The sequence below is a fragment of the Elgaria multicarinata genome, chromosome 4 (genome assembly GCF_023053635.1).
Source record: "Elgaria multicarinata webbii isolate HBS135686 ecotype San Diego chromosome 4, rElgMul1.1.pri, whole genome shotgun sequence".
NCBI lineage: Eukaryota > Metazoa > Chordata > Lepidosauria > Squamata > Anguidae > Elgaria > Elgaria multicarinata.
In genome coordinates this window covers 81,957,015-81,984,354 of record NC_086174.1, presented here as the reverse complement: position 1 = coordinate 81,984,354, position 27,340 = coordinate 81,957,015, and positions in this window count along the sequence as shown.

Below are 27,340 nucleotides of genomic sequence, written 5' to 3'. Positions count from 1 at the left end.
AGCTACATTGTGTGTTAAGTTTCCTGTTTAGTAATTACTGGGATGCTAAAGTTCATATTAAGTAAATGAAAACCAAATGCTATTTTGTGGAAACTACAAACGCTTTTGTTGGTTTTAGTTTGGATTAGATTAAAAAAAAAAAAACTCCAGCAGATCAACTTGAATTTGCAAAAAACAGTCTGGAACTGTTTTAATACATTAATGTTTGTGGAATTTTTCCTTTATCCTCCAGGCTTTTAGCAAAGCCGGAAATATCACTGGAGCATACCGTCTCACTGAATTCTGACATTTCTGTGCTTATTAAAAGGCACTGTAGAATCTGATGAGAATTAAGAGAAAGGATCTGTTGAAAGAGCTTGGCTCACATTTGGGCAAAGGGGTGGTTACAGCTAAATAGACTTTTCTGTCCTTATTAACAAGTGTCTTCAATCTCAAACATAACATTGGGGAGCAAATATCAGGGTTTTTTGTTTTGTTTTTAGCAATGCACTTAGACAGTAGATTAAAAGCAACACAACAGGAAAGCTATATGCTTTGGTGATATTTCCTACTTTGCTAAAAGCTTGAAAGAAGAAGGAGCAATTTGACCAAAAACTGTTTTTCCCTTAATGACATATTGCTGAAGGCATTTGAACGACCCGAACATTCGTAATGGCAGCATTCTGAATGACACACATTGTGTACACACTCTTTCCTTACCAGACCCCAAAATAGGACAAAACCCACCTCTAAGACCTGATTTGACCCCAAGCTGTCCAATCATACGTACACTTTGCAACCACATGAATTCAATAATAGAGTTATGCAGCAAGGCCTCTGCATCAGCATGAACAGCTAGAACCAATACATATTATTAGAGACACTTCATTGGTCCAAGCCACTCATTTAATCAACTTTAGGATGGAATTAAGTCAGAAAACTTAAAAAAAAAATCTGAATGAAGAAGTGCTAATAAATATTGACTCTCTGTCAGGTCTGGAGGCTTTCATGCTAAATTCAAAATTGCTTTCTTAATGGAATTTGACCTATGAAGTCATCTTCAATAATGTTATATTGGAACTGGAACCAAATAAATAAATAAATAAACTGCCCTTCATCAAGCCAAAAGATTACAATATTTGACAAAATTACTTTCACTCCATGCCAATTACCACCCAAGTGTCTGAAACTCATCTTTATTGAATGTTCCTCTTTTTCCATGTTCTAGGGTCAAATAATAATATAGCATACATAGATGTCATGAACTCACACAAACAGAGCAACAGAAACAAACACGCCATTATGTTTGGAATGGGGAGAAGCATGAGGCAAGGACAGAAAATTTATATGTTTGCTAACACCTTATTTTCTAAAAGACAAACTATACTTTTCTTTGGGTTTCCAAACTGCTTCTAACACAGCCTTCACCAACCTGTGGCCTTCAGATGTTTTGGACTGGAACTCACCTAAGTTGTTGTTGTTGTTGTTGTTGTTGTTGTTGTTGTTATTATTATTATTATTATTATTAGTAGTAGTAGTAGTAGTAGTATCCCACCTTTTGCCCAATACTGAGCCTCAAGGCGGCTTTACAAAATTTAAAACATTTTAAACCTAGGAAAAGAAATGTATAAAAAAAATTTAAAAATACAATATTAAAACATAAATGTTTAAAATACATGACAATTTTACAAGTCCTTAACATAGATGGAGGACCAGATTATTCTCCAAAGGCCTGCTGGAACAAAAATGTTTTAGCCTGCTTCTGAAAGCCCATCAAGGAGGGAGCCAGTCTAGCTTCCCCGGGAAGAGAGTTCCAGAGCATTGGAGCAGCCACCAAGAAGACCCTCTCCCATGTTCCCACCAAGCACACCTGTGAAGATGGTGGGACTGAAAGAAGGGCTTCTCCAACTGGAGGGAACCAGGACAAGAAGGCTGTTCTAAACTTGGCCTATTCCCATATTATTGTATAAGGAGATCTGTATGAAATTTTGTTTAAACTATATCATAGGATTTGAGATGTACATAGAAAACTGAGTAGAGATTTCTTCATTGCGATATCCACACATTTGTGTATTCACACCTTTGCAGACAAATATTTAATATGAGGACTGGTTCTCATTTTCAGTAAGAGATTCAACTCATTGATAAATGAGCAGAAATACCACCTGTTGCAATCTATCCTAGATGGTATCATTTCAGACTGTTGCTAGAACATGTTTTGATGGCTCCTCCATAATTTAAAAATATTCCCTGCTAATAGAAAAATAGCATATCTAAGAGAAGGGAGGCTATGAGGTTTGGATGCTTTTCACTGACAGATAATATTTTTTTACCTGAGAAAGAATTTAAATAAGTAATTCTGTAGCTGCAGCCTAAAGTGGTACAGTCCTGGATGTACTGAACCATATGCTATTTCTGCACATCTATACTCACACCATTGCTTGGGGATGTGGAAGATAGCAAAGCCCTGACTTTTAGTTCAGCTCTTTGTGGGTTATTGTTGTTTTGGAGGTGTCTAGTATGTCTAGCTCTTCCGGTCAGCCATTTTCCAGTGTAAGGAAGTGCCATACTTCCACGCCCGGTGCAGTCTGGGTGTGGGGAGGCTATTGCAGGTGTGAGACGTGATGGGAAATGAGGCATGCCATTGGCGGCCTCCCTGTGGCGCCACCGGAGAGGGGAGAGGAATCAGAGCCCATGAATGTCTTGCCCAATAAAACAACAACATGAGGCTGGGGCCCTTTCTAAGGATTATCCCAGGAAAATGGAGGGGTCGTCCCTGCCTGCTCCTGGGATACCCTGTGTGTCATTTGGATGCACAGGGACGATCACAGGATGATCCTGGGGGAAAAGGCAGGTGTAGACATGCCCTGGATTAAAGAACATGCCCGCTTCGGTTTACCCTTTCTGCAGATCTATTAATAAATGCGGCCCTGTTTAAATCCCAATTTTGTATCTGCCTCATTATTTCCCACACTCCACGTTGCTGCAATTATTAGGGTGTGGCTGTCACTTCAATGACTTCTTCCTGACTATTCAGTTACAGAGGACAAAATCAACTGAGAAAAATGCAATAGGAAAGCTATTTAAGGAGAACGTGTCATAAACTGCCACAGTTCTTCTTGCACTTTGGAATGGTCTAATTTAAGAAAAAGATTTTTTTAAAAGAGAGTTTTCTGGAGGTATTTTTGAAAAAGTATGGCTCCTCCAATCCTGAACAAAGAAACTATATGCCAAGTTTTTTCCTGACATAATATAAATGTCTGGTTTATAAATTAAGTGCAAGACAGGTTTTATAATGGAAACAGCTATTGACCCTTGGCTGTGGCAGCGCATTTGCTGTGGTTATATTAAGTTACAACTCTGTTCCCTGGGCATAACCCAGTAAGTTATATAACAGTGTCTATTGCATGATTGCTCCACTTCCTTTACCTAACCCTAATTGCATGGTGGACATAACAACTTTCTTCTATGACATACTCAGCAAAGACACTGCTGACGCCACCTACCTCAATGATGATTGCCTTTTAAGAAGCCCCAATAAGATGCAGCATACAGGTGCCACCCACTATAAAAGGATATTTTGTTTTTCCTTCTCGTCTTTCCTAACTGGCAAGCTATTTCTGCCTAAACTGAACTAGTACTGTAAAATATTTGAACTAATAAGGGAAGTCAGCGCTTCAGGTAGTACAGTGCATACTGTACTTGGGGTTTTGGCTTAAATGTGAGACAACCGCTCAGACGAAGAGGGGCAGGGGTGTAGAAGTAATATATTCCAAACATTGCGTATATTTTGTACGTCATCCATTCAATTAGTCACAATAATATCATTGTAAGGTGTCTCTCTTTTCAGAGGCAGAAGAGAACAGCAAAACAGCTAGTAAAGTGTAGGTGCTTCATAAATAGAGTACCCAGTTACACATTGTGGAAGAAAAGAAGAAAGAGGACATGCGTGGCTAAAAAGAAAAATGACAAAAGGGACACAATGTTGCACAAAAAATGCATATAGCAATTGATTTGTATTGATGCAAATTTCAAATTAACTGCTATAATTTGAATAAAAATACAGTACACTTCTCCATAGTGGTGTGTACTGTGATCTCATGAACCCTGAATTTGCATCCTTGCCAGCAAATCTTCTCTTTATCCTCTTCCTGTTTGTTGATCTGCGTGCCTGCTCAGACTGCTGACCAGGTTGCCGATGTGGAACTTCAAGGCCTTGCTTTCCTTTCTCACAATTCCTTATGGTTCTTTAGCTTTAAACCTGACTCTCACTGGACAGCCCTTCAAACTGATGGCAGCTCTCAGACAGACTTTCAAATAGAGGATTGTCCTCTGCAAAATAGGCCACCTTAGCAGATAAAACATGATGAACAAGGAGAGAAAGTGGAATCCTAATAAAAAGGAGATGTCAAAGTGTTTAGAGAAGATAACATGATGCAGAGACGATGTTCAGATGATACCTTAAATCATGGCTTTAACCACAGTGAATAAGGCTTTTTGCCTTATTCACCATGGCTAAAGCCGTGGATTAAGATGTCTTCTGAACAGGGCCAGAGAGAGAATGAGGGACGGTGCTGACAGACTTTCTCTATATGGATTGTCTGGAAGGCCCACACCCCTAAAATGATACCTTATATTCATCTCTGCCTTCCTTGAGAACCCTGAATTTGCATTCTTGCCAGCAAATCTTCTACTTACCATCTTCCTGTTTGTTGACAGGTTGTGGTCAAGTGCCTACTACTACTCCACAACATTTTTTCTCATATTTTAGGAGGCAGATGCCTCATAAGGGACCACGGAGAAATGCAATGTACAAACTGTTAGCTCCCATTAGAAGAAAACATGAGTAACTGGGGGGGGGGAATCACCCTGTAATATTTCTTATTTATTTTTCATTGTTGGTAGTTTCAGTTAATCTGAATATGTTAAAGTGGCCTTGAGATTGGCTTGATATGGATCCTAACTATGACTTATGTTCTACTTCAACCCACCTTCAAAATAGGCCAGCATGACAGAATATAAAGCTACCATAGACATTCTGTCTTTCAGAAATTTTCATTTATTTATTTATTTATTTATTTCACTTATACACCACTCCCATAGCCGGGGCTCTCTGGGCGGTTTACAGAAATTCTAAAATTAAGATAAAAACGAGTATATAAAATTTAACATTCTAAAACACAGAACATACACACATAAAGCATTAAAAACCGTTAAAAAACTAAAGATGTGGGTGATTAAGATGTGCCGCCATATGCCTGGGCAAAGAGGAAAGTCTTAACCTGGCGCCGGAAAGATAGCAGCGTTGGTGCCAGGCGAGCCTCGTCAGGGAGATCATTCCATAGTCTGGGGGCCACCACCAAAAAGGCCCTGTCCCTCGTTGCCACACTCCGAGCCTCTCTCGGAGTAGGCACCCGGAGGAGGACCTTAGATGTTGAACGTAATGACCAGGTATATTCACTTCGGTAGAGGCGTTATATTAATGGTGGAACAATGTTATGCATTTAAATTTTAGCTCGATACATTAACAACTGAGACTTCAAATAGTGTAGATAATGGGTGGGTAAAAGCTGGAATGTGGATTTTGAGATTCTTGCAAAGAATGCTGGATATTTTTGTCTGATCCACCAAGGCACTTCTTATGACTGCAATCCCATACATGTCTACACAGAAGAAGACTATTGGGTTAATGGGGCCTCCTCTCAGGCAAGTGTTTATAGGATTGAAGTCTATATTTTTAAACAAGTGTGCCTATTTAGGATCACTTAACACAGAATAATTACCCTTAACTCTTACAAGAGCTTGATTTAAAACATATTGGTATACAACCGAGATTTTTAGTGGAGGGTTGACACAAAACTGGCCAATCCGCTTTACTGGTTTAGAGAACTGGGCAACACCATGATCCATCTCTATACTATCTCTAAGAAAAGGAATTCTTTCTTCTTCTTTTTTACCATTTTTATTAGAAATTATTTTATGTTCTCTGTGTTTGCCTGTAAATCATTTATTATTATTATTATTATTATTATTATTATTATTATTATTATTATTATTGTCAGCACCAGGCCTGGCAATTTAGCATCCATCTTCATGTAGGACTGGAGTGATTATATCCTAAGGGTGACAGGCCTACACAAATTGGTACTTGTTTACCAAGTAGCATTACTTCATCGCCTAGTAGATATATTTTTTATCACACAGACAGAGTAACCCAACTTACTAGTGATCAATTGCCAGTTTAATAACCAATTTGCAGACAACATCTGCCCCGTGCAAAAGAACATGTTTATATTAAAAATGTTTTTGTGGCTAGCGAACAGCAGTGGTTTAGAAACTGTTTCTATAACAGTTCCTCAAGGCAATGACACACTGCTGAAGAGAGGAAACAGGTTTTCTAATTTGTAAGCTCTGCTTTCTCCACAAACCTGCCAAAAAGCTCAAGTATGTAATTGGACTTTAAATATATATTTTTTTTAAAAAAAATACGTTCTTAGGAAAACAAAATAGCTGTTCTTAAGTTCTGGATCCAGCTCTCAATGACTCATCCGTTACTCCTTTTGGGACCCTCTTGGTTATACATAGGGCATTCAGGATGAAGGGCCCAATGCCACACGTGCTTAGACATCTTTTTAGAGAAGATGGGAGCTCTGTATAGTTGTAGATCTAATGTTGTGTATAACAGCAGCCATAAAGGCACGTCCGTATCCAAAGTGGGTTGGACTGTGTCTGAAGCTGGCCGAGGTGGATCAGGGCCAATTCAGAAGCTCTAAATCGTCCTCCAAAGTGGGTTGAGGGAGTCCTTGCACAGGCCTAGTTAAAATATGGATCAAGCTGTAGTGATGGCCACTAAACTGGACGGCTCTAGACAAATTCATGGAGAACAGGGGTATCAATGACTATTAGTCACAAAGGCTAGTATGTCCAGTAGCAGAGGCAATATCCCTTTGAATACTACTGACTGGAGAACAAGAATGGGAGAATGCTATTACACTCATGTCCTGCTTCTGGGCTTCCCCTAGTATCTGGTTGGCCATTGTGAGAACAGAAAGTTGGACTAGCTTGGCCTTTGGTCTGATTGAGAGCATCATCACACTGGGTGGGGGGGTGGGGGGAATCACGTTTCCTTATTGTCACTACTCTGCCTGCACTTTGTCCCTCATTACTTCCTCTTTCGAAAGAGGAAGTAAACAATATGCACGAGGCCCGTTTAGTGGGCCGTTTTGATCGTGCTGCTTCTCCTGCAGGAGATAGCGGCAAGTTGCATCTCAAAAATAATTCGGATTTACCAGGGTCTTTTTTTTTTTTTTTTGGTCATGTGAAGAAAGCTAGAAGGGGTGGGAGGAGCGTGGGACACAGACAACATCGTGAATAGGACCCATGAAAATCCATGAGTGCCCAGTAACGAGTATGCAATAAAATGCCCTTAGAACAGCTTGTCTTACATACTTAAGCTGTGCCAACTTTCCAGCAGCAGCCTATAATAGTTCTGAAACTGCTCTCATTCGGTGTCCTTTGGGGGTGGGGAAGGGGTATAAGATGATGAGGCATACAAATTATGCATGTTATTGCCTGTATGTTGTACACAAATATATTCCTTTTTTCCCTATGGAGCTGATAATAGTTAAGCTACTATATTCTGGAGACAGCAGTATACCTGAAGATGTTTTGAATCTTTAAAAGTCTCTTAGAAAAAGTATTATAGAGTAGCATAGACCTATGTTGTTGGTGTGTGTGTGTGTGTAGACAGTGTCATAGACTCATAGAATAGTAGAGTTGGAAGGGGCCTACAAGGCCATCAAATCCAACCCCCTGCTCAAAGCAGAAATCCACCTTAAAGCACCCCTGACAGATGGTTGTCCAGGTGCATCTTGAATGCCTCCCTTGAGAGCCCACACACTCCCTAGGTCATTGGTTCCATTGTCATACTGCTCTAACAGTCAGGAAGTTTTTCTTGATATCCAGTCAGATTTCAGCTTCCTGTAACTTGAGCCCATTATTCCATGTCTTGCACTCTGGGATTATCGAGAAGAGATCCTGACCCTCCTCTGTGTGACAACCTTTCAAGTATTTGAAGAGTGCTATCATGTCTCTCCTCAATCTTCTCTTCTCTTTATTTCAGGGAGTGGGGAGGCATATGGCTCCCTCAGTGCATGGTTGCAACTGGAATTTTTTTAGCTCATGGCGAGTGCCAGCTCCTGCAGTGTGCATAGGAGAGTTGTGTGAGCACTGCTGGTAAATAGGCTTTTAGTAAGCTATGATCACTGGTTGTAACTGGAAATGGCCTTTATGGTGGTGAGGGAGGGAATTAAAGGGGCCCATAATAACTAAGCTGGCCTGCCCAATTTTAGCAAATAGTACTAAACATTAAACATTGAGCAGTCTGACAGAGCTACATCCTAGCTAGGGGCAAGGAAAGAGAGAAGCTCAGAAGAACAAAGTGGGATGGCAGAGATTTACCTTTTCTGGCATTTGTTTACTATGTACTACTGTGATCAAGGAAAACTCTCAGATCTTCTGTCTCCAGATAACAAATACACACATAAACATCTCAAATCTGAGGGCCAAAACCAGTGGAAGCTGGTAGCTACGATTTCGGTGGGGCTGTAAATCCATTTTGCGCCTTTGTCAAAATTAGCCAGAACTCTAAAAGGGCTTTCCAAGGTGCTGAATCTTACCCCCAGAATAGGTTCAGCATCTTGGATAGCTCCTTTAAAGTTCTAGCTGGTTCTGACTGATCCCCAGAATAGATGCACAGCCCCAACAAAATCGGAGCTACCAGCCTCCATGGTCAAAACAGACATTACTTTACATCCAGATCTAATAGTTACAACTTTTCCCCTCTTCATTTTTACTCTAGAGTTGATGCAAGGGCCCAATCCAGATTGGAATCCTGGGCTTACATTACGGTAAAAAAAAAAAGGGGGGGGGAAGACACAGCTACTAGATTCAGATTTAACGTAGTATCTGTTTTGGCACTGAGATGATGTGGAAGGAGTAAAATCTTGTTAATAGTTGCATTCTCTGCTGATTCAGGGTATTAACTTGAGGTATATTTAGTTGATAGAAAGGCTGATTCACAATAAGAAAAACACAGTATAACAAAGAAGAGCCTGTCTCCATCTAGTGTCCATTATTCTGCATTAACTAAGTCATCCTATTCAATGTGAGCAGGCAGATTTTCTGAACGCAAAAATGTGTGTGTGTGTGTTGGAAGGGAAGCATTTTTCTATCTGTTGGTTTTCCAAACCCAATAGTCATTATTTCTATTGAGTAGTGCCAGTGAATAAAGGGATGAGAATCATGGGAATTGCCAGCATTTTTTTGTCCCCGTTTCTTCCTGGTCCAGATCTTAGGTCCAGTACATCTTTGCAGGGGATTTGAGTGGAAACCCGTTTTCAGGACTTTGCCAGTTTAGGCAACAGGTGTGGCAGTTCCATGGGGAGAAAAGCAAACTTCACTTCACATAGAAAACAAATGTGTCAGGGGGAAGTATTCAGCCTAGCTTCCTTCCAGGAACACTAGCTTTCAGCATGCACAAGGGTGTTTCATGGGGCTCCATGGGGCAGCATTCCGACATTCACATCTGGAGCTGCTGCTAGAGAAACTTAGCAGTTCAAGAAAGGCTTTACCACATGATTTGGCTGAACATATAAACTGGGCCTCAGGGTCAAACAACATGTTATGTGAATTATGTAGTGTGTACCTGACTCTTCTCTTACTTCCTTACCCATGAGTAAGTGTGTACAGCCCCAATTCAAATCAGCACCAGCACTCACTGGGAAGGAAGGATCAAACCCCAAATACCTCCCCCCACCCCAGTTTTTTTTTAAAAAACAACTCCATTGAAATAAATGGATACTTTAAAAAAAATTCAAGCCTTGCAAGGGATGGTTGTGGTTCAGGAAGCAAATACTATCAGGAAGCAAATACACTTACTATCAAGCAAAGCAAGAGAGGAGGCAGCTACATGCTATGTAATTAATATATTGTGTAGTTTGAACCTTACAAGGGGAGATATGGTAATAATTCCAGATGACTCCCAGGCCCAGCCACCAGCCTCCACGGCCCCGACTGAATGATGTTGGCCCCTTGCCTATGATGGTGGCAGCCATTCTAAGCTATAAGCCACACATGAGGCAGGGCCAAGCAGCATAATGAAGTTGTGACAGCGGAGGTTGGCGGCTCTGGTTTTGGTGGTTCTGTGAATCTATTCAGGGTTTTAGTCAGAACCAGCCAGGACTCTAAAGATGCTGTCCATTGGGCTTAACTCATTTTGGGCTGAGTTAAGTCCCTTGGATAGTTCCTTTAGAGTTCTGGCTGGTTCTGACTGAAACCCAGAATGGGTTCACAGAACCACCAAAATTGGAGCCCCCAGCTTCCACTGGTCAGCCCCCACCCACCCCAGAATTTGGACCCACAGCTCAGAACTCCATCAGTGCCACTGCTGGGCAGGATCAACACTACTGCTTTAAAGCGCTTTAAAGCACTTTATAACAATTTTGACAACTGTTGGGGCCCGGGACACACTCCATCTACAGTTGTCAAAACTGTTATAAAGCGCTTTAAAGTGCTTTAAAGCAGTAGATCCAGCCCAAAAGCTAAACATTTAATTATAAAATACTACCACATTTTGAATGTATTCACAACATTCCTTTTTCAGATCCCGCACACACACCATTGTCTTTTCTTCTGACACATTTTCAAACAGTTAGGTAGAATACTGCAGCAGAGGACTGCAATTGTGTGCCAACTGCTTTGCTAAATCAGAACTAGAAGCCCAGAACCCAGAATGAAGAGATTATCCATTTAGACAAGGAGCAGTGAAGCATGAAAGCTGAAGTGCTTCAATAGCGCTTTTGTCGTTATGCTAGCCTCTCCAGCCTCTCCGAGATGGTTGAGTGCTGTGTCGGCAAAATGGGGATACACCAAGCAGTGGGGCAGGGGAGGGGCGAGGAGTACAGCGATGCCAAGGAATGGCTCAAGCTTGCCTGCAGGAGGGTGGCCACGTGCCCTACTTTACAGTGGACAGTCCTCTATCCTCAGAAGGGCTGTCAGAGAACTGTCTACTTGTTTGAAGGACTGTAAAGTCCGAATCTGGTTTAAAGATAAAAGAATCAGAAGCAAGAAGAGAAGGAGCCTTGAATTTGCCAATTCATATTTGGACATCAGACTGAGTAGGCACACAGGTCACAGGCTTCTTCACTATGGTGAGATGTATAGACTTGGTTTGGATGATCAGCGGAAGAAAATAAGTCACCCTGGCTTGTTTTCCCTGCTTCGCAGGTGCCTCCCATCCACCCTCCATTTCCCTAATTACCCTCAGGTTGCCATGTCATCTGAACCCGGTGAGGTGTGCAATGGGGGTGGCTTCTGAACCATCCCATAACCTCTACAATGCCATGGCTTGCAGGGTGGTTTGGAAGCCATCTCCGCCCAGCACCTTGCTGAGTTCAGATGATATGGCAAACTGCACCATGGCAAGGGAAATTAGGGAAATGGCCGGCACGTGGCTTCTTGGTTTCTCATGGCTTCTTTTTCCTACTGATCATTCAAACCTGGCCATTGAGTTTCTGTTAAAATTATAGTAATTGTTTCTAAATTTTCAGCTATTCATATAAATTAACATATGGGCACATTATGTAAATCTATGACTTGGAAGATTTTAAAATTAAAAGCAAAATTTCAACAGAATTTTGAATTCCATTTAGCCTAGCAATGTGAACATAGGCATTTTTTTTTCAGAGAGCATTAGCAAGGTGAACCTGAGATTTGATGATGATGAACCTAGGAGAGTTTTTTTTAGTTTACCCACTAAGGATCTAGCTGAGGGAGAAACCATCAGGGGCTTCAGCTGATTAACACAGTGAGAAGTGAGGTGGTATTTCCCACTACCACCAATACAGTTGCATAAATGAAGATATTTGCAAAATATATATGTAGATTTGAATTTAGCAGTAGTTGGGGCTAATACTGATGAAGTCCAGGGACAGTTACTTCAGAGGTTTTATGAATTATGCTTTTATCTCTCAGTTCCAAATCTAGAAATGCTACGGTGTCTTCTTTAAATCCTTTGTAGAATAAAAAGCAGTCACAGAAAAAAGAGAGCTCAGTTTTTGGAGGTAGAAAAAAGGCCTTGAGACTCTGACCTAAGAGCAGTGAAAGGACACTTTCAAACTGTAGGGATGAAGAAGTGAAAGAAATATTGTATCCACTTTGTTTTACCAAACATGAAATCTGAGAGCCTAGCAAAGCATGTGAAGTATTTGGACCAACACAATAGTTCCCACAGTGGAATACGTAGAATAAGGCAGAGTACAGGGGACAAGCATCAAAACCCACCAAATCCAAAGAAAAGGTAATTTGCCCCAACTTCATGCAGACACAACACCTTAATTTCCCAGCATTAATTTCTTTCCAGCAATAGCAAATAAACTGATTGCTGAAGAAAAGGAGGGAAAACACCCTGAAGTTGGCAAAGGACTTATAAAGGTACTATTATTGGGGATAACATCTTTGACAAGAAGCTTACCTCTTTGGGGGTTTGCAAAAAAAGAAGAAGAAAGGAGAATTTATTGACAGTGTTCATGGCCCAGCTGACATAATAAAATGGATGTACACTCTTATGTGGTAGCATTAAGGGATTACCCAATGAGTTGAAAACAGCCAGACATGTTACTGTCTACATTTCTCCCTTGTCTAGTGAAGCCATAAAGAGCAGCACATCAGTAGCCAGGCCAAAAGATATTCTAAAATGCATAATACATAAAAGAGTATTGATCCCAACATGGATGGTTACATCTGCGGTTCATCAGCAAAATTGGAACACCATATTTTCCCGTATTCTTATCAAGTCCCCTCCCATCTAAAGCATTGCTTGGCTGCTGTGCTTGAAGTGATGAAGTTTCACCACAAACAGTGTATAGCCAAGGAGAAGGATAGGGAGGAGATGGATGGAGGTGGATGGGTGGGGAGCAGCTGCAGAGGATAGAAAGAGAAAGACAAAGCCAGAGAGAGAAATGGCTTGCGGGACACAGGCAGAAAGACAGGTGGAAGACAGACAGGTAGTGCAATCAGGGGCAGAAAGTAGGGGAAATAAATGGATACCATCAAGAGCGTGCATCACAGATGGTTGGAGAGAAAAAGAGGAAAGAAAGAAAGATTAAGAGCTGCCTCTCTAGCGGGGTGGCTTCATGACGATGCTTTGCAGTTCATTCCCTCAAAACCCTGCGGCATCGCAGCTATGGGGCGGGAACAGAAAATCTCCATAACAGGAGGGAGGGCAGGCTTTCCAGTCGATAAGCTGAAGCACCGACAGCCATTCAACTTGTCAAGCCCACCCTCTTCCCAGTCTTCCCGCGCCCCCGCCCAACCTACCCTGGGCCTTGATCTATCCCTGGAATGCCCCCAACCTCAATCCGAAGCGAGGTCCCCACTGAAAGATGGAGCAAAGAAGGTGGTGACCTCAAAGGAAAAAAATCATGGCAAGTCAGTGACTTTTGAGAAGCGCAGTTTCAGGAGAAGAGCCTGTGGTGGCTGTGAGTTGGCAGCTGCATCGTATATGCAACGCAGTGACAACTTGCAGCCACCATGGGCTAAATAGGGAGGAGGGTGACCATATGAAAAGGAGGACAGGGCTCCTGTATCTTTAACAGTTGTATAGAAAAGGGAATTTCAGCAGATGTCATTTGTACACATGCACACCTGGTGAAATTCCCTCTTCATCACAACAGTTAAAGTTGCAGGAGCTTTTGTATCTGGTCAAAGAGGGCAGGTCTCCTGCAGCTTTAATTGTTGTGATGAAGAGGGAATTTCACCAGGTGGTGCATGCATACAAATGACAGCTGCTGAAATTCCCCTTTCAATTCAACTGTTAAAGATACAGGAGCCCTGTCTTCCTTTCCATATGGTCACCCTTGGGTATAGAGCTGGATCTACACTACTACTTTGTAACAGTTTTGACAACTGTATATAGAGTGTGTCCTGGGCCTCAACAGTTGTCAAAACTGTTAAAGTCTAGGGCAAGATCTACTGCTAAAGCAGTAGTGTAGATCTTGCCCTAGACTCCCTACCATCAGAAGTGAAGGAGGTTACGCCTGGCAAGAGAGGTGGTGGAATTCTCCCTTCAGGGAGGTTTGCCTGGCACCAAGCTTATTATCTTTTTGGCAATGAATGAAGCCTTTTAAATCTGTTGATTTTAACTCTGGCAGGATCTACGCTACTGCTTTAAAACGATTTATAACAATAGTGACAACTGTTGAACAGTTTTCAAAACATTTCCAAAGTGTCATATCCTGCTTGGTATAGATCTGGCCTGTTTTTTTAGAAGTTGTATTTTAATGTTTTATTATTGTTTTTGTTGTGTTATGGATTTTATTGTTACAGGCTGAATTTTCTCTTGTGAGCGACTCTGGGAATCTTGGACGGAAGAGGAGAGCACTGAATGTTTTCAATAAATAACCAGGTTCCCCACCCTGTCTGCTGATTAGGTAGCTAGGAGGGGTGGGAAGTACTGGAATTTGCCATCCAAAGTGCTATTAGGTACAGTCCTTCCAGTCATGTTAAGTATCACTGTGGTAAAAAGGGGAAGGAACTCAAATCGGATCCGTTGCTGAACGAAAACAGTTGGGAAAGCTTGCTGGAAAAACACATGCAAACCACATCAGTGATAATGCTCTGCATCAGACCTCCTTCCAAAACACCTAATGAGCAAGGCAGGAGCCACAGCAAAATAAACTTCCTAACAGGGAGATATTTTAGGGCAGGACAACTTGCCCAGTGGTCAGGCCTGGTCTCGATGAGTTCAGCAGGGCATTAGCTGTGTGCATTTTCTGTGATCCTAGTGACCTCTGGGTGTTTCCAGACCGTGGTTTTTTTTTTTTTTTTTTTTTTGCGTGGTAGGCCTGCCGGCTGGGCAGGTCAAACAGTCACAAATCACGCCATGTTCAGTCCAATTAATCCATAAGGCAGGACCAGGGCTTGACGCAGCAGTAAAGGCTGGGCGGTGTGAAATATCAACTGTTGCATCAAATCCTTCAGAGTGGATACCTCTTTGTTGTGGAATCATTTATTGTCCTTCTGATTTAATGCTACAGTCCAAAATCAGTCAGAATGCAAGCTACTACCTGTACACCACCACCACCCCACTGCTGCAAAGCAGATCTAACAATCTGGCAGAGAAGAAGAGTCTTGACAGGCATCAAAAGGTTCCAGGCATGATGATGGGCTTCCCTTGTCAGGGAGTTCCAAAGAACGACAGAAAAGGCCTTTCTCGATGGATTCGAAGGCTAACTTCTGACATTGAAGGAGTAAGCCACATTGAACTCAATGGGGCATACTTCTGAGTCGCCATACATAGAACATAGGGTTATTCTTCTTCCAGGTATTTTACTCCCTCAGTTGTTGTTTTTAAAAAATCTATTAGTTTGTTTTAAGAGCTTTGCACTGTTGCTGGCTTTTATGTTCATTTTAAAACTAGTTCTGTTCTCTTGTTTTAACTTTGTGTAGCCTTTATATTATGTTTCATTATGTCATTGGGCAGTGTACTATACTGTATCTGTTGTATAGAATGTCCTACTGAATTCAGTTCGGCTTGCTACCAGGTAAGTAAGCATAGGGCTGCATCCTAAATGAAAGTTGATGAAAAATTATCTCTCACATTTACAAATTTTGAATTTGCAAGTAAAGTTTCAAAGTTTACCAGATTGCAATTGTATGTAAAAGTAGGTTTCATGTTAGCTACTCCATTATGCTATTTGTTGGGGGCGGGGGGAGGGAACATTATTGTTACAAATATGCCCCATTTTTTTATATTGCATGCCTCAGTGAGCCATTTGAATTTTACTTTTTGCTAACGTCTAGCCTGAAAAGAATCCAAGTGATAAATACTGTAGCTGTTTAGTTTAAAAAGAAAAGAAAAGGTATCTTACAGACCATGATCCACAGCTATGTAGGCTGCATGATTAATTTTAGCTGATGTGGTCTGCAGGTGGTTTACAGATGCTATGAACGCGGCTGGCACCTTGCAAAAGGAACGGAGCGCATGCTTTAGATATCTAATATTACGCACACATAATTAATGTGGTTCACATGTTGTTTGCAAGATGTTTGTGAGGTCTTGATGTGGTGTGGGCATCCCTGATGTGGTCTGCCTGAGATTTACAAGAATTTCTCCCATTTGTTTTTGTTTGGGGAGGGGTCGATTTGGAGCGCCTTTCAGCCCAGACTACTGTATATTCATCATGGCTGAGAGCTTCTGATGATATCTTGGCATATTACCAACAGCTAACAACATAATATAGACTTCTTTTTTTTAAAGTATCTTGCTCTTGAGGAAATACTCAGCCCACAGCATTTTGTTTTATTTTGATAATTTTGGAATTAGGTGTCCATCATAGTCTCAGAAGGACAGACCACCCAGATGAATAGTCAAAATGACGGATAAAAATCTGTTGAAATCAAGTGAAAATGCCTATGTTTTGCCAACACCAGCTGTGATGAAAAGCAACCTACCTGAATGCATTCCCATCTTTATTATTTTTGTGGGAAGATGAGTTTAAATGAAAGTGAATAAGTAACTGTGTAAGCCGGGTCTTTTTCAAAGAGCTACTTCTTTCCCACTGGTAAGCTGCTTGCTAAATACCTACAAAGAAAATGTCTGTGGAGTGAAAAACACTGAACAGAAGCCATGTTATGTGATATTTTGATTCCCCGAAGGAAAGAGAAGTGAAAGCACCAACCCCCTGAGTACTTCCTGAACGTTTTCATGAGTTCATTGGAATGTTTATGCAGTGGACTTTTAATCCTTTGATTAGCATCTCTCTTCATCTTCCTCTGCTCTACATAATGGCTGGGATCCAAAAAACAGTACAAGGAGTGCTGCATGCCAAAAGGGGATTTGAGCTTGGGTTTCTCAAACAGCAGCCTCCCCCAATCCCCCCCCCAAATACCTTATGGCACACTGTTTGTGCAACTAAGGAGCCTTTCAAAGGCAATGTGTGTTATTGTATGAGGGCCTGCTCTTCAAAGGAAAAAAAAGTCACAAAATCCCACTGGGCATGCTTAAAGTTGCTCTTTGGATCTTGGCAAATGAGCATGATTTAAAGAAAGTAGCCTAGTAGAAAACAGATGTATTTAGCACTATCACTGAATTTAATCGAAGTGAAATGGGGGTGAAGTTTATTTATTTATTTAAAGCATTTTTATAGCGCCGCCTCACCATTTCTGGCATCGAGGCGCTTTACAATAACACATAAAACAATTCCATTAAAACCCTCAATCCACATTACAAAGCTTGGTAACACAGCTTTGGAATATTACTCCAAAATTTAGACACTTATCAAAATCGTACATGTTTTCCCCCAAATAAACGTCACTCTGTTTTCATACTTCACAGCACCAAATATTCTTCAATATCAAGATATTTCATGGTATCTTTGTTTTTATATTTTTAGCTTTTTTGATGACATTTTTAGCCTTTCTTGTCCGAGCATCTCCTCTTATCTTGCACATATCATGCTATGATTCAGTGAAAACGTGGGCTCAGTAGCACATGTGACAAGATGATCTCCTGCATTCTTAAGCATTGCACACCCAGTGCTTTTCTATATTCCCAACATACAGTCATGGATGTGTCAAATTCCATCTAGACATGATAATTGATGAGGAAATCCATTTCTCAGGGTATTACTATACACATACTGTTACAAACTCTCAATAGCATTTAGAGTGGAATCCCTAGGTACAAATCTTGCTTTAAAAAAGTTCTCAGCAGGGACAGCATATATGCAAATAATTTGCAGAGCAGAGCACTACTGTTTTTCTAGTGCTAGAACTGCCGGAAATGCTTAGAGTGGAGAAGAAACTGGTCATGAGCCAGTAGTGTGGTACTGTTATGGGAAAATAACTGATTTCCCACTACTCCCTTCTCTCTTTCCCAAAATGCCACCCTTGGGTGATCTCTAAGTGATTTAGATGAGTAGAATAGACCCCTACTCCCAGGAAGGAGAGAAAAGTCCCATTTACCTATTTGGGTAAGGTCGCTTACTCAGGAGTAAGGACGAGCCCTAGCCGCTGGTTAAATCACCAGGCGCTTGACACACACACGCACCTCTTATTTCCTTTCCTTCCAAAGCTCAGTGGGAAACCAGGGAGAGAAATAAGAGGTGAGAAGCTCACCCATCGAAAGGAATGTCAGGCACCAAGGGAGGGTAAAGCAGGAAGGTTTCTGCCACTTAGGCAAGGTGAGACAGGAATGTCCCAGGGGACATTGAGAGGGGGGGAGGGAACCAGGGAGGGAGTGGTGGACAGGGATTAGTTAAAGACAATGGAATACGTGACAGGAAGGTCCCAGGATTCATTACTAAGGGATTCATGTGATAATGGAGTTTGCAAAGTCAATAGGGTATCTCACCCATCTGGGCATGTCAAGAAACAGGGATGAGGGTCAGCTGTGATGATCTGAGCAAGCAACCAATTATTTGCATACAATGTTTCCCCCCTGTATAAAATGAAATGTAAACTTCTGTTCCGGGCCTTTCCCCTTACATTGTACAAAGAGATTTTTGGTACCTGAGGTGGAAGTAAACTTTCCTTTTGAAAACCTGCATCTGGATGTTTTTTATTTGGCTCAATTGGTTCGTATTCCACAATATTTATAACAGTACTGTGGCACAAAAGGCCTATGTCAGTCTTGGCTATATGAACAGAAGTACTGCCAGCTCAGTCCTACACATGTTTACTTGGAAGTAAGTCCCACAATGTTCAGTGGGATTTCCACATAAGTAGTATCATAGGCCCGCATCCAAGTTTTAGGAAGTAATCATCATACAAGTAAAATGGCATTATTTCAGAGCAGTACAATTTAAAAAGCATATGACAGTAGTAAGGAGTATCTAGGTATGTTGTTTTAAAGTTGACAAAAAAGGAAGAAATGCCAACGTTACAAATATTTTAAAAGGATGATAGGGTGGAGGTGGGAGTGAGAAAGCTGAGCAATTGTTAGGATCAGATTACCAGAGATGGAGATGTACGATGCCCCAAATATTGTTTAATTCTGCTTCTCAACAAATTAAACAAAATATACAAAATTGCTGTGACCATCATCATTGTGTTCAATGGGACTTACACTTGACCTGAGGGCACCAGACTGACTTAGAGAGTCCTGTCCTCCAACAACTTGCCAGAGCACCTTGCCACCTCAGCACCCCTTCTCTGAGGTGGCAGTCTCACTCTGCTTAATGGTAGGACTGGCCCTGGATGTCACACTTGATACAGTATATATATTTTTATAGAAATAACTAATATATTTACATATATCATTCTCTATCTGGCTACTGTCCCATCACCAGTGTTGGGGTGACATTCAGTCTAGTCTGCTTCTGTATGTGGAATGGGTGTGTGTGCCATCTTGTCCTCCACCTTGGGATAGCCCTAGTGACAACAACATAATTCTATTTGGTTTTACAAGAGAGCCCCTTCTTACTCAGGGAATCCACAGAGAACGTTCTTGTACCTGAGGTATCTGGACGTTGAAAAACTGTGTCACCTCTTTGTCACTTTTGTGCACATGGAAGTTTTCCTGCAGAGACTTGATGTTGTACACACGATCATTAGAGAAAGGAGACATGGGCCTTGTGAAGACTTTCTTGTGATGTACTTTAAAGGGTTTAGGCTCTGTTAGATAAGGAAACGAGAGAGAGAGAGAGAGAGAGAGAGAGAGAGAGAGAGAAATTGGTTTTGCACTATAGACTTATGATACAAGGAAAAATGTAATGATTTCTATACAATTGCCATATATAAAATTCTCATAGATAGAAAATGTCTCCCTGGAGAACTGGACTCAGCTTTTGCTCACAAAGATATGCAGAACTCAGCTTTTTGCTCACGAAGATTTGCTCACGAAGACAGCTTGTCTTGGGCCTATGTACAGGGACCTGTGGGCCTATGTTCCCATGGTGACCCAGTCTGTGGGTCACCATGGGAATGCTAGTGCCCACCAGGGCTGACGCTGGTCACTACAGAATCCTTTCCTTCTTCTTCTTCTTCTTCTTCTTCTTCTTCTTCTTCTTCTTCTTCTTCTTCTTCAACCATAAATATGCCCCAACTGGGCATATTTATGGTTAAAGATATTCATTTTATTCTTTTTACATTTAAAATGAATTATGCTTCCAACAAAAAATGTTGCTTATTCTAAGTAAATGTGTTTAGTTTTGGGGGGCCAATAACAAACTCCATTTTATTCCTGTAGTCATAATGATGCTATGATTTAACTGAGCTTAAAATGCAAAACTGCACATGCTCAAAGTAATTTTAAAAAGGGGGGAGTTGTGGGAGTTGTTCTAATATATCAGGAATGTAGAAAGCACTTGGAAAGCATGGAATGGTGAGGTGCATGTGTGTGTGGGGAAAGAGAATAGAAATGTTAGTTGTTTGCTTCAAAACTGAAGTAATGCACATGGACACTGCATTGCTTTCCCCACCCCAAACCCACCTCCAAAAAATAACACAATTAAGTGCATGGTCTGAAATCACCTAGGTTCACCACTGTGCTCACTGCTCTTCTATATTCATTTATCAATAGCAAAAACTAATTCTCTAAGTGTGGATCCTTATGGCCCTTTCTACACTATACGGGTGTAGAGGGAGGGGGTAATCCCAGACTTACCTTCTTCTGGGATCGTCCCCTGTGTCCAAATGGCCAGCACAACGTCTGGGATGAGAGGAGGGATATTGTGTGAGTGGAGGCGGCCATTTTTTTTAAAGCTGCAGGAACTGGAGCACACTTGCGCTCCAGCAAAATTTAAGGTAAAGAAAAAAAAGAGAGAAAGCCCTGACCCTGCTCCTCACCCCACCCCCAATGGCCCTGGACTCCCCGTCCCAGCTCCTTTCCTCTGATGACCCCCACTACTTGTGGGGAAGAGGGAAGAAGCCAGGTCGGATGCCCACACTGCCCGCGGTCCTCAGGATTGTCCTGGGACCACGGGTAAAACTGAGATAACTGAGGTCTCAGTTATTCTGGGGAAATGGAGGGATGATCCCTCCCTGATCCTGGGATCCCATTTGGATTTGACATTAGAAGGTAAATTTGTTAACTCCCTTTAGTAAGGAAAGACTTGCTGAGTCCACCAAAGTCTGCCAAATTACAGATAAGAAACTGCTGTAGGTATTTGGGGTGGGGGGGAGATGAAAAACTTATATCACCATTTTTCTAAAAAATAATAATCTGAAAAATAACTACCTATCCAGAGACAACGTGGTCTCTCGCTTAATCCTGGAATAAATGGGGTTTGGACATTATCATGTAAAAGACCATGTTGTCTAAGAAACTCTCTCCTCTCGTCTCTGGACATATTTTGCAAAGACTGAAGTAGCATTTTTTCTTCTTCCTCACGAAGAAGTTTAGGTAATACCAATATGGTGTTGAAAACGGGTAAAAGTTTCTCTTCTTTCCTTCCTGCATCTTGTTTTCTAGGACTTTGTAGATCCGTCAAGTTGGACTGCTCAAACCCTCCTTTGTCCTTATTTGGGATTTTCTGAATAGACTTTGGGAGATGTACCCCTTGAGAAACAAGCCAGCAGCCATCACCAATAAGTTGTTCCTTGGTGGACGTTTCATGGATCACTTCCTCTCCATCAGGCCATTTATTGAGAAGAGTGTCCCTCAGGAACTCCATGACACCCTTTGCATCTTTTCCTTTGAGCTGGCAACTTCTCAATAATGTTAGAAGAACAGCTAAGTTCTCTGGCGGCTGGATAGGCTGTGGGTTTAAAGGTTGAGAAGGAGCCGCGATAGACCTCCAAGGAGCTTCTTCCACACTCCCCCTGCCATTTGGACTTTCTTTGATACATTCCTCCTGGAGCTTGAGACCACAGTCATATTCTAAAAACTCTTTGAGCAATTCCAGACCATGCTTGTCCTGAGCTTTATGTACCATAGTACAGGAAGCAAGTCCTTTCATGTGCTGGAGTAGGTCTGTTTCTGCAGCCAAAGACAGGAGCTGCTGGAAAAGAAAAACCAAAGATTCACAAGTAATATACTTTAGCCATCCCCTCACATGGTAAGACTGAATGAATTCATGAGTCCAGTGCACATTAGGTGTTCATCCTAAATAGTGATGCAAGAGAATTAAGTTAAATATGCATACTTATGGACAGTGTGCAGTCGTTCCTGCAAATGTATTCCTACTTCTTTTCAGACCTGCAAAGGAAAATACATCATGAAGAGGTCCAGTGTTAGCTAGCTCCATGGGTGGCTTGAGGCTCAAAGGTGAGAGAAATGCCAAATTGTGCAACAACAGGGCAGCAAAGCTCCAATGGCTTATTTTAAACAAACCCCATAGAAATCCGTAGGGCTATTCTGAAATATGCTGTTGAAGAACTACAGGAAGAGATGGCAAAAAAAAAATTTTGGTTCTTGAGGCAGAAAATCCCAAGGGTGTCTCTCCAATGACGATAACTCTTATGAATACAAAATTAAGCCCTTGACAGTTTACTGCCCTGCCATGGTACCTGAGAACCTGCTCCAAATCTGCTCCCTGAAGCAATCCCCCTCACCCTGCCTTGTCATCTAAAATATCTGCACCAAAATCGGGAGTCAGGCATTTTTAAAAAAAGAAAGAAAGAATATAAACTGTAATTACTTCCTCACCCCAGCAAAGGACATTTTATTTCAGCAGAGGAAGAGGTGGATAGCAGGCCACTCCATCAGCTCTGCTGAGGGGGTTGATCCGTTTGGCTCCTCCTCTCCCTGAATTGTTTCCATTCCAGCTGGTAAATATAAGAACTAATATGCAAAGACTAGACGGACTCTTGGTCTGATTCACCAAGGCTCTTCTTGTGTTCTTATGGTGCCTCAGTTTGTTTGTTTTCCTCTTCCCTCCTCATCCCCCTTTCCTTTTATGTTGTATCATTTAGATTGTAAACCTGCAAACAGGGGGTTGATTTTATTGAACTTATGTAAGCCAGTCTGGAACATAAACATCACCCTGTTCCTTGTTTTCCAATGTTTCCTTTAAAACATTGCAGTGACAGGAGACAAAGGCCTGGTCTATACCTGAAGAAGAATTAGATTATGGTTATCAAGCACCATTATCAAGCTGGTTGGCCACTGTGTGAACAGTGTGCTGGGCCAGATGGATCCTTGGTCTGATCCAGCATGACTCTTATTATTTTCTTATGCTTTAATCAGGGGTGGGCAACTTGAGGCCCTCCAGATGTTTTGGCTTACAATCCCCATGAGCCCTATCCAGCATAGCTAATGGTGAAAGATCATGGGAGTTGTAGGCCAAAACATCGGGAGGACCACAAGTCATTCAGCCCATAGGCCCAAGTCAAGCTGTCTTCATGAGCAAATCTTTGTGAGCAAAAAGCTGAGTTCTGCATATCTTTGTGAGCAAAAGCTGAGTCCTGTTCTCCAGGTCATATGGTCACCCTATTTAAATGAATAAATATTTTGAAAATTGATTTGTAATGGCCATGCTGGCTGAGTATGATGGGAGTTGCAGTCCAACATAACTGGAGGACACCAGCCTGAGGAAACCTGTACTAAAACAAAGAGTTCAGAAACTGGCCAGTGCAGGTATGCTAAGAGATATCCCACCAACTCAAGACATACGCTATGGTGGGTTGTGGGAGAGGACTTTCTAAAACTATGCAATAAGAACACTTTTATAGAAAGATTAGAGATGAAAAATGTCTGGCAATATTGAAGCCATGGTGGGGGGGAATGTTTTTAATCCTCTCTGTAAGATTCCCAGCATAGTTATTTTTTCCATTCCTTATTAAAATGATTGATCTAAAGTATATTTTACTCATAGACATTTATTCTCAGTTTCCCAACATGTGAGTAGAGTCACCATTGTGCCTGACAGTAAATCTGCATTCTTGACAGTTTGGGTTTTGTTCTGTGTCCTGTGTTTCTGATGCTGTAAGAGTCATTTAATGTAGTTATAAACTATTCTGACAATAATTATAAATTTACTAACAGAGATTACTTTTAAAAGGTTTAAAATACAATTATAATTTTATGAGCAAACTAAGTTATACATAAACCCTCCTGCTACCAACTGTCTCTGCAGAGGCCACCAGTGAGGGAGGAAGCAGCAACCAGGCCCCTCTCCACCGTGCCTGGGTCCTGCTCCAGCTGAGAGCCCCCTCCCTCCTGCTACCAACTGTCTCTGGAGAGGCCACCAGTGAGGGAGGAAGCAGCAACCAAGCACCTCTCCACCTTGCCTGGGTCCAGCTCCAGCTGAGAGCCCCCTCCCTCCTGCTACCAAGTGTAACTGCTGAACTTTCCAACTAAGATTGTAGTGCCTGAGTTTGCTTTCCTTTCCCCCCTCCTCCTCCTCCCTCCCAATCCCCTCTCCTTTTGTGTCATGTCTTTTAGATTGTAAGCCTGTGGGCAGGGACTGTCAAGAAATACTTTTGTAAGCCGCCGTGAGAGCCTTTTTTGGATGAATGGCGGCATAAAAATACTTAAATAAAATAAATAAATAAATAAATAAATAAAATTACTTTGCTGCTTTATGTTCCTAAAACAGCCCTCCCCAACCTGGCCAGGATCTACACAACTGCTTTAGAATGGTTTATAACAGTTTTGACAAGTGTTCGGGCCCAGGACACATTACATATACCATTTTCAAACAGTTTTAAACATATTACATCCTGCTTGATGTAGAGGCATCATCAGACAAGCATTTTATAGCACACTCATCAATGGCCCCTGACGGACTTTTGTGGGTGCTCTTGACAACGACGTCCACCTCCCATGCACCTCCCACTCCTCCTTGACTTTTTTCCGGGGCAAAAAAAGACCCAGAAAATCTGACCTTTTGGAGGTTGAAGCGAAATGTGCTATTTCCTGCTGTGTACAGGAGAAGCAGCACAATAAAAACACCTGCTGAATGGGTCACGTGGTCATTGTTTACTTCCTCTTTCTTCCCCATGTGAAGAAAGTGGAAGTATTGTAGGACTGAAGCGGGGCGGGGGGAAGCAAAGGTAGGGAAGCATGATTCCCCCCTGCTGGATGATGCTTGTGATCTGAATGTTTGGACTACGTTAGCCATGCTGCCTGAGGCTGATGGGAGCTGAAGTCCAAACTATCTGGAGGCATCAGAGTGGGGAAGGCTGTCTTAAAGCATCAAATAGATATGTGAAACACACACACAAACACATACACAAAAAGAGTATTGCTTATTTTTAATATTTTCCAAAGTTTCTGGGGTTTTTTTGGGGGGATGGGAAAAGGTTTTTCTCCCCATGGCCTCAGTTTTTTGGGAAATTTTACCCTGGCCCTATCAGCAAAAAACCAAAACAGCCTCTCCCACACACAAAGATGGACAAATACATACACTTAAGGCACAATCCTATGTGTGCTGAGTTCTGTAGGACATTTTTCTGTCTAAACCTGCAGAGGATGACGCCCTTAGGCTATAATCCTATACCCATTTATTTAACTACAAGAAAAAAAAGAGGCGTTACCAGCAGCTGTCCCAGCAATAATCTGTAAACTGTCTACACAAATGCAGATTGCACCCTTTGAGGATAGAAACAAGCTGCTCTTTGAAGTTGCGGGTCTGGAATGTCATCTTCCCAATTATTTTCCAGAGACGAATAAGTGTCTGGAAAAGAGTGTTTGTGAAAATGTTATTCTGCCAATTGTCTCACTGTCCTGAAAAGCAAGGTAGAGGGAGGAGGAGGAGGAGGAGGAGGAAGGAAATATTCACCAAACACCAAAACACTGAGGTGGCCAATCAGCAAAGGCATCTCTTCTTGGCATGGCCAAACTCACTCCTCAATAGGGTCACTATAATCCAGGAGTTGGAATGGAATATGATGGGACCCTGTTCTCTTTGGCAGTACTTATTCTGAAGATGCACAAATTCTAAAAATGACAGAGCACCATTTGTCCAAGCCCAGATCACTTTTCTTGCCATGGCGATGTGGGAAGCTGAAAATGCGAGCCGGGTGAACTTGCACTAAGCCAGGAAAAACAAATTTCGGTTTCCAGTGCTAGCAGTCCCCAACTCATCTTTCATAAATTATGAATTCATCCGGAGGCATCCAATGGGACGTTGCCCATTGTTTGAAATGAGTGAAACTGTTGGAGAGTATATGACTTGAACACTAAAACCTTCCACTACTGTCTTCCCATAGTGCTTAATTTATAAAACAAGAGGTGATGAACCCTCATGCCTGACTAGAGGTCACACTCTAACATGGATGCCTTTCCCTATGACCCAGATATGTGGGGGCTTCTTAGGGCTGTTTAATAGTAGGGATTGGGGAGAAGTTCATTTCATTCACATTTAATGTGAATATCACCTAATTTCACACTTTTGAACCAATATGCTAACCCAAACTCAGCTGTATTTTAAATGTGTGCTTCTCTGAATTTTGTAATGGAGTTTTCGAAAAAAAAATTAAAAACATATAAAATATGTATAATAGGGAGAAGTGCACACAAATATGGGTATATTAGTGAAAATAACTTTAAAATGCATTATATTAAGAAAATTGCTTGCAAAAATGTATATTAGGCAAAATGCATACAAAAATGCATGTATTAGGAGAAATGCATGCAAATATGCATACAAATTTTCACACAAACTTTTTTAAAAAAAACAGCTCTCAAAGTGTGGGATGAATCAAGTTTAGGACTGGGGAAATCGGAGATCCGTCTGTTCCTACCCTCATATTCTCATATGGTAAATCTGGGATTGAAAAGGGAATCTGGGATTGAAAACTTCCTAGTCCGTCCTCTTCCAATATTTCCAATATTTAAATAAATACGTCTGTCTGGGCAGCAAATCAAGGAATGAGGCACAGAATCCCTCAAGATAAATGCTATATGGGAATCAGTTTTGTGTGTTAGTGTCATGGAGATGGGTTTAGGCTCATCTTTACAGTATCTTGCCCAAGACGGCATCTCCTTAAATAAGAATATACAGTGGGTTGATTCACACATTACTAGAAGCCACTGTGAGTGAATTTCCCCATGGAGCTTATTGCTGCAGGGATGGCTGCCATTTTGAATATTTGGGGCGCAGCCATTGGTATGGTTGACAAATCACCTGCAACCCTAAAACAGCCCACGGGTTCTGGGTGGCTTGTCAACCTTCCCAGGAATCCAGCCTCACCAGGTTCGCACGTAATGAGAAGTCACATCGGTGGGGGCTTGCGTTGCCAACCTAACGTCCAGGTGCCACAACCCACTGTGGCTAATAAGCCACAGTGAGCCGTGGTAATTGCGCAAACAAGGACAGTAAATGACAGGCTGCTTTTTAGTAACAGTTTTAAACAGGTATACAACTATTTACCTTTCTAGGCAGATGTTAACATACAACTAGACGTTAACAAATAG